The sequence below is a fragment of the Alosa alosa genome, chromosome 11 (assembly GCF_017589495.1).
Source record: "Alosa alosa isolate M-15738 ecotype Scorff River chromosome 11, AALO_Geno_1.1, whole genome shotgun sequence".
NCBI lineage: Eukaryota > Metazoa > Chordata > Actinopteri > Clupeiformes > Clupeidae > Alosa > Alosa alosa.
Window position 1 is genome coordinate 34,528,760 of NC_063199.1, and position 9,142 is coordinate 34,537,901.

Genomic DNA, 9,142 nt, shown 5'->3' on the forward strand with positions numbered 1-9,142 from the left:
ACGTCGCCCCGCCAGACAGTTTGCAAGATGTGGTAGACATATTTGACACAAATTGAAATCTCTCCCGCCAGAGCCTGGGCGTAGTGGGGTCCTTCTCCCCACCAGTCCGCACTGATCTAACGGGTGTCTGATAGATAAAGTGAGAGTGCTTTGTTCTATTGATCTGACACTAATACCACCCTTCCAAACCCCGGCCTCCTTTCACTCCATCTCCTCCTCCTCCTCACCACCACCTCCCTCACCTCCCCTCCACCCCAACTCCTTAGATGACAGCCTTGGGACTAATCAGAGCCCCTATACCCTACGTGGTGTCGGGGTGGGTTTGGGGGTGGGGAGAGGGGAGAGCCCTCCCTTGGCGTCACCCCCACTGAGACCAGCAGGGCCAGCCACAGATCACCCCCTGTCACCCCCCTCCCCACCTCACCCCCTCATCCCTTCCCCCTTCTGTGCTTCATGCTCGACTCACATGACCATAATAAGATAATACGAATAATGAAGAGACAGCATGGCCAGTGCTGTGTTTATGGCGATGGAACATTTCATTCACTTAACATCAGCCATAATCATATTTTTCATAACTCTAAATGACTTCCTTTACCAATTTCAAATCATTGCATGGAGCAGAATCCATCCATTTTGCCTTGTTATTTACCCCCAGCAATAACAAATGCTTTCTGTGGTGGTGTGGGCGGCTACACTTTGGTGAGAAACATTTCTAGCATTCTCAAAATGGATAAAAGTACAATTAAATCTGATGACGTCAATGTGAGAATCTGTTTGAGCCAAAACGCATAGAAATCACTCACATTCCATATCGGAACAGCAGGGACAGGAAATCACTCTGGTCCTACAGGGTGCAAGATGTTTATTTTCCATTTAAGACATAACATTATAATAGGGTATGTAATTTAGGTAGCAGCATATTGACCTTTGGGTAAAATGGTTGATGTATTTATAGGTCTATATGTATACTTTACATTAGGTCTACATAGGGCATTGTGGGGAGGATGGATGGCCTTTTTTGTGGTGTAGCTATGGATTTTAATTATTGGTGACCTATGGGCTGTTTGTGTGTCTGCACATCCTGATTTGTGAAGCTGTGACAGTCTGCTTGACAAAGCGCGTGTCACCAAAGCCACATGTCCTAGGGGCATGAAGAACCCCATGTATCTTATCCTCTGTCACTGTGCAGCCTTGAGCACAGACATTTGCTCAAGCCGCCCGATCGCAGTCATATGTTTACGGAATACGCATGTTACACTGGTCTTAAGCAGGCAGTGTGTCTTGGCACGCTTTTCAAACATTCTGATGTAGTGCTTCACTGGAAGCCACAGAGGCCACCACAACATAAAATCCGTGAAATATAACAAACATGTACTGCTGGATGGCAGCTCCTTCGCCCAATAGCAGCTGAATTAGCGCCCCCTAAAGCGTCCGTCATCGTCCTTCATCCAATCGACGAGTGTTTGACATCAACGGCGCTGTCCGTTCCTCTCTCCTGCTCATCACTTCGGCTATGCGGTGCTGACCAAGGTGTGTGTCGTGAAGGTTACACGGACGGACTGTCCGGTCTTGCAGGTAAGATGACTATTCTTGCACTGTCTGTTTATTGGTAAATACATGCGGTGAAGGCGTTCTGCATCCTGCACAGTCAGTGCTGGTTGGCTAGACTGAGATGTTGCTACGGATGGGCTACCGCAATGCAGACCAGTTTATTATGTTGCTAAACTGCATAGATGTAAAATTATTTTCTTTCCTTTTTCGCTCCTTACAGCGCAGTTAGACGAAAGCATAGCCTAGACATAGTGTGCCGTAACGTGTTCCGACGTTATCTGCTTTCGGCTGTTAAGTTATTGGCTGTCCACAATTTCGACGAACACCATACCCGTTTACACTGTATTCTCAGCCTATTACTTTCACCTGTATGCTTTAAAATTGCACTGTTAGCCTAGTGACGGCTTCGACTGAGACTGTCTTAAAAATATTCTAACATACAGCCTAGGCTACTTAAATGGGCAGTCGACATTTATTTTCTTAATCCAGTGCTTAATGCTTAAGACATGCTTTCTTGTGCAGTAACTCATGTTGTCAGAGTAAGATAATCCACTGGGTTGGAAACGCTCCTAATTAGTTATACGGCATGCGAGTGGGAAAATGCTTATTCTGAACTTCAAATAGCCTATTCGTGTTCTATTACAATCCAAATGCTGTTGCTGGCCAGGTGCTGTGGGCGCGCCCGGGGACATCGCTGTTTTCCTCTGTCGTAAATGTTGCCGGTTGAAACGATGAGCTACAAATCAGCCAACGCTTGTTGCTAGGTCCTACCTGTGGTAACGGCAGCCTCACTAAATGGATGGAGTGATGACAAAGTGCTGAAATGCTGTTTCAAATCGTACAACATCCATAAGTGCTCTGTATGATAAAGAGTGGGTGTGTGCTTATGGATTTATTCAACACAGACACTGTCCATAGCTGCCTTGGTTCAGTGCACAGTGGTCGCCTCACATCGCTTAGAGAAAAGCTCCAATGTCATGCCAAAATCCTGTGCTCAGGGTTCTGAACAATCTTCCCGTCATGGGTGTAGCCCAGATGATACATAGACAGTTCATCGGTAGCAGTCAATACTTCTGTACTGCATAGCTTTGTGATACATTAAGAATAATTTCATATTTCAGGTAATGAGCATTTTGTTTATCTTTGAATTCATAAATCAGATCATGTGGAATGTGTGATTGTGTGTTAAGACCCATTTCATTTAAATCACCTTAACGTGTCTTAGGTGGGCTGTTGAATTTCTGGTCGCACATCCTGAGGTCAGTCTTTTGCAATATATTCATTGAATGCTGCCATTGTTGGAGCAGCTCTCTGGAGAGAGCTTAAAGCCCTCGTCTGGCCTTCTATCTCGTCTGGCCCCTCCACTGCTCCGAGGGCTACCCCAATGGTAAAAAGACGTTTCGGAGAGAGGAAAAATCTACTCTTCCTCTGACCCCCTGCTGGGGCCGGGCTTATGTCTGGGCCACTCAGCGCTAGCGGAGGGTCTTTACTGTACAGGAGAGTGATGGGCCGGTCTGCTGGTGCCTGCATTAGGGTCAGCGCAGGCAGGGAGGCCAGCAGTCTCTGTGAGGAGCACTTGATGTAACACTGTGCTTGCAGACAGGACTGTGCAGTCTCTGTGAGGAGCACTTGATGTAACACTGTGCTTGCAGACAGGACTGTGCTGTAAGCGTGCTGGATGGGGGGATGTATGGGGCCCATTGTGCAGCCAATCTGCAGTCAAATCTCAGCCACTGGGGCTTTTGTGTGATTTCATTTCGGAGGGTCTGAGGGCTCATACTTCACTGGATGCTCTACCCTGGTCCAGCCTTGGGCTCTAACATGTGAGGTCACCTGCATGAGCAAAACAAAGAATAGGTAGGATCATGTTTTTGTCTTTTGAAATATGCAGATACATGAGATTGGACATCTTGGACACTTTATCCATTTGTGCACCTGTTAAAGTCAGATTCTAGGGGCTGACACAAAATGGCAAGAATAACATTGTGGCTCTTGATATGCTATGAAAATAGCCCCTTTCACACGTAGACTGGAATCTGGACATGATCTAGATGTACATGATCTAGACTGGAATCTGGTCATGATCTAGATGTACATGATCTAGATGGACATGATCTAGACTGGAATCTGGTCATGATCTAGATGGACATGATCTAGACTGGAATCTGGTCATGATCTAGATGGGTGGGCTGTATGGATCAACTCAATTGTCCACATTATTTGACCTAGACATCACCTGGCCTTACCAGACTATCTGCTCAGGGATGAACCAGACCCACCTGGACCATGTCAGTGCGTGAGATCCGGACCCAATTACCAGGTCATTGTCCAGACATCAGGTCTGAAAGCGGCTCTGGATAGCCATATTCTGTGGTCTCCAAATCTCTAATAACAGAAACTGAGTGGGGCCAGCGAGATGAGTATGAAAATCAGACGGTTCACCTTTTGGCTTCCTGCCATTTGAGTTGTAGGTGATTGCACAGCCGTTGCAGCGATAAGTCCTGTCCCTGGGCTCTCTCCTCAACAGCGAGCTTCAAGGCCAAATGGCAGAGCATGCACTGAACAGAAAAAGATGCCTGATTGCCTTTGACAGTGAAGCCTCTCATGTTTGATTGACGGCTCTGCCATTTTCCACCTGTGGTGTGGGGGGTGGGGGTTGATTGTTCTGAGTGCAGCAATGCTAATCATACAGGGAGGACTGCATGGTTTAGAAAGTGTCTCTTTTGAATGATCATTTATTGGTAGATTCAAGCAAGGCTCCATAAAAGTCACATACAACAACTCAACTCAAGCATATCAATTAGAGTTACAATATCATTACAGTTGGAATTGTCAGTTCCAGTGTGTCACAGATGTAAAAGGACATTGAAATCTTGATGGCTGAAGTATCACTCAGAATCAAACTATTTATGAACTGTATTGAATAAAATGAATTGATGCTAAGCTGTAGTCAATGCCTACTGTAGACCTGCGGGAAATACAGCTGAATGTGGCAACCTCATCTCATCCCAGATGATTAAAATGGAAGCAGGAGCTCTTTGGCCTGTGCTGCAGATCACTTGGTGGTCTACTGGTTAGGGCTTCAGGCTTGTAACCGAAGGGTTGCTGGTTTGATCCCCGTCGTCTCACTGTGTGTTCACTGTGTGCTGACTGTGTTTCACTAATTCACGGATTGTGATAAATTAAGAGATCAAATTTCCCTCACGGGATCAAAAGAGTATATACTCATACTCATACTCATATGCTTATATACTCATACTCATACTCATGCCCTCTCTCTCCTAGCTCTTGCAGTACAGGACCCATAAGACTCAACACGATCATTTCCCAAATGTTCTTTTGGGTACAGTAATCACCCTAAGTAGAGGTTATCTCACACGGCCCTTCAAATCACTCAACAGAGTGTGGCTACTTGAATATTTGTGCATGTACAGTACATGGGGATTATTGTGTTGGTGCAATGGCCTCAGTTGATTGCTCAGCCATTTCTTCCTCTCCTGGTGTTTCGATCAATAGTTTCACTAATGGAAGGGCAGTGAAAGAAATGACTTCCCCACTCTACAGAATCAGGAGCCCTCCTGAGCCACATTGTGTGTGTGTGTGTGTGTGTGTGTGTGTGTGTGTGTGTGTGTGTGTGTATGTGTATGTGAGGTGTGTGTATGTGAGGTGTGTGTGTGTGTGTGTGTGTATATGTGAGGTGCGTGTGTGTGTGTTGTGTTAGCCTCTGTCCGTAAGCGTTCCCATGTTTGTAAGGTGTGTGTTTGCGTGTGATCACATCCCTCTGCCTCAGGGCTGGTGGTATCAGACATCCCTTTATTCACGCCTTCCATTCTGATTTCACCTGGCCTCTCTGAGTACCACCCCCCCTTCCAATACCTTGCACATAAAAGGGAAACACATGGCTTGTTTTCCATGAGTGGTGACCTAGTGAGTTCAGCTTGTCAGCGGAAATGTGATGGAGACGCTTCCATCGATCTGTTTCCGTCTTCTCCCCTCATTTCCATCCTCAGTTAATGTTTTCTAACTCCTCGTTGATTGCATATCGCTTGAGAGACCCTTGTCACAATTCTGCGTATCGAAGTCATTTTGCGACACACCTGTTAAAATGATCTGTGCTATCATGCTTTCAACTCGGTTATATGTTTGAAAGTTCAAACCATTTTATGTCACATACCTTTTAATGTTTTAAAACAATTTCAATGATAGCTATTTAAGTTAAGATGGAGCTTAATTAAGATGAAAGCCCAGTAAATCGTTAAACGGGTTATAAAGCCTACTTGAGTTGTAATTCAGCAAGCTTGACTGGTATGGTCCCTGCAACTCTCCTGTGTTCGTATCTAGGTGATCATCATTGCTGATAAACGGCTTTGTGTTTTTGTTATACGTCTTGTCCTTCCAAGTTGTTGTTCTGCCAGAAAGATGTTACCTGTCAGATTGCATTACAGAGACAAGGCCATTAAGATAATGCACATTAGAGAGGAAGGACTTTAAGGATAGCAGGCCTCGCCTGGCACCTCATTCAACTCTACAGCTTATTGTAGGATTAGGGGGGATAGTTGCCACTCATGAAGTTTTATAGGAAATGAAATGGGCATTCGCACAGTGGTCATCGCACAGCGGCTAGTGAACTATTCATTTCAAAATGTTTTGTAAATTTTAAGTAGGTGATGTTTACTACTGTGTTGATCTAATTTAGTGATGTTAGCAACCAATCCATAGCTAACTTAGGCTATGCTTTGCTGTTTCTCATTAATAAATGCATAAACCTAAACTTATGCATTTTACATGCTCAGTGTGGCGTACCAAGCTGTTCAGTGTGAGATGTTTATTTAAAATTGCTACATATAAGGTGCTGATACTCGGACATGAACGTTATGTAAATTCACTTGAGACACACTCTGATGTTGTAAAACAGTAATAATATAAACTGAGACAGTGTTTTCATGTTTGAGCTTGTGTAGTAATCTTCCATTGGAAGTGGTTGGCTACCATATTGTGGCTGCCAAATAGCACACCAAATGAGCTTTGTGGATGATAGCCTGTCACAACCAGTGAGTTTTAAATGCTAAATGCTATTTGGTAATGCAAACCCATCTGGAATACAATTTGTCACCACAAACATTTACTGGGATTTGCATGATCACAGCCCCTATCCCTCTTTTAGGTAAGAAACAGAGAGATTCAGACATTTGTGTCAGTATTACAATTTTGTGTTGGGGAAAAAAAGAAAAAATTGTAATTTCAGAATGATCTCAGTCAGATGCTGTGTCAGCTCAGCACACGTAGCCATCTTGGTTTCCATATGTCTACTGCTGCAGTTGTATTAAGCCTCTTCAGGGTTTTCATTTTTGTACACAGAGAAAGCACTTTGTCTCACATGGACACACTAAACGAGCCTTGATTGTGTTTGAAAGGAATGTCTCTGAGCTTTCTTATGTTTTGATGACTTTCAACCACTCATGTCTAATGATGTAAAAGCGGAGGTGCAGAGCTAAGCTCATCCTATTAGAGGAGAATGCACACTTGCTTCAGAGCCAGTGCTCTCCAGCCTGTTGCCATGGCGCCGGTAGCGCGTCAGGAAGATGCTGCCTGAAGATGACTAAGTCAAAGGGAAAATACATCAACCAACACACAGCCAGCCCCCACCTCCCTCACCCCATCCTACAGACAGAGCATGGAACCTTGCTCATCTACCAACACACACACAGCACCCCCCCCATCCTACAGACAGAGCACGGAACCTTGCTCATCTACCAACACACACACACAGCCCCCATCCTACAGACAGAGCACATAACCTTGCTGCAGTGCAGGGGTCGTTTAGCTGTTGTGTTTCTAGTCGATTGAACTGCCATTTTTAAATAAGAACTGATGAAGTATGCTGTGCAGTTCACCACTGTGAGAACTGCACCGGCATGCAGTGGCTATCGAACTGGACAGACTGGAGTGAGGAAGACAACATAGTTATGTGGACAAGGTGCTTGTGAGCAAACTGAAAGTCTGGATGTTGGCATTGCTTGTTGGAAAAGCTCTCTTGTACATTTAGGCCGTCTCGCTGTCCGACGTGGCTAAATTGTTTATGGATCGATAGATTCACTTCCAATTGTCCTACTGATGAGCGAAGTGCATTTACGCTAGAAAATCCCATTACGGCTGAAAGGTATGGGAAACATTGTGCTCACACAGCTCTCCAGGATATTGGCCTATTCCCACGTGGCACCTGCCACTCAAATCCCAGCGTGCTTCCTACTTCCTGCGCTCCTGAGAGGAAACACATTCTTACACAGGAACCTTGGGGCTGGTGGGGAACCTTGGGGCTGGTTGGATGCGGGGGAACCTTGGGGCTGGTGGGATGCGCGTTGATAGGCAGCGTCGTTTTGATGAGTCTGTGGATGCTCGCAGTGAAACATTGTCTTTGTCTTGACACTAACAAGATTGTCTTTCTTGAACCTCAAGGTGTGATCGGGTTGTTTTCTCCTCAGACAAGTCTAATGGCATTTTATTGTTTTTTTTTAAACCAGAAAATATATTCCTTATGAGTCAACCATAACACTCAATCACTGAGTGAGCTCAGGAGAACTGGGCGTTGTTTATTTATTTATTTGTTAATTTGTTTATTTGAGCTAGGGCTGGGCGATATATCGATATAAAAGATATATCGATATATTTTAAAATGTGATATGGAATTAGACCATATCGCATATATTGATATAGGGGCAGGCAGAGACACTCCGGCACTCTTCAACAAACATGGAGAAAGCAACAACGTCTGAGCATGCGGAGGAGAGTCTCTTGGTTAGTAAAAGAAAAAGTAGGAGCTCAATAATTGGGGCAGCCGTGGCCCACTGGTTAGTACTCTCCAGTTCGAGCCCCGACCAGTGGGCCACGGCTGAAGTGCCCTTGAGCAAGGCACCTAACCCCTCACTGCTCCCCGAAAATTATTGAAGCAGGCAGCTCACTGCGCGGATTAGTGTGTGCTTCACCTCACTGTGTGTTCACTGTGTGCTGAGTGTGTTTCACTAATTCACCGATTGGGTTAAATGCAGAGAACAAATTTCCCTCACGGGATCAAAAGAGTATATATACTTATACTTATATATATATATAATTTGGAGATGGTTTGGACACAAATTTTCAGATGAGCAACAAAACCACGCTATATGTAGGGAGTGCCATAAGCACATTGCAGCCAGTAGTGGAAGCACTAAGAATCGTTCACCACTTGAAAACGTGGCACAAAGTGCAATATGAAGAGTGTGTGAAACTGCGTGCTGCAGAAGCCACAGACCCAAGCCGTCCACAACCCGACAAAGCTCCAGCCCCAAAACAAAGCTCACTGCAAAGCTTCATTTTTCCCACAGTGTGTCGAGATGAGAAGAAAAAGCGACAAGTGGTGTGCAATAACAAAAGCGGTGTCCTTTCACATTGCCAAAGACATGGTCCCTGTTGCAACAGTGGAACAGATCGGGTTCAAAAAGCTAATGAAAACCATGGACCCGAGATATGTCCCAGTTGCAACTGATTTGCACGAGAAGCACTGCCACAAATGTACAGTGAAGTCAGACAGAGCCTTGCAAACCGGCTTGCT

At 45.0% G+C, this 9,142-nt stretch overlaps 1 long non-coding RNA gene across 1 annotated transcript in view; it reads left to right on the plus strand.

Annotated features, from left to right (window-relative positions):
• The first annotated feature begins 1,312 nt into the window (after positions 1-1,312).
• LOC125303770 overlaps positions 1,313-9,142 on the plus strand; it is a 36,928-nt gene continuing 29,098 nt past the window's right edge. The window contains exon 1 of the long non-coding RNA XR_007195101.1: positions 1,313-1,578. This is a non-coding gene — a long non-coding RNA (uncharacterized LOC125303770). The remainder of the gene's footprint in view (positions 1,579-9,142) is intronic.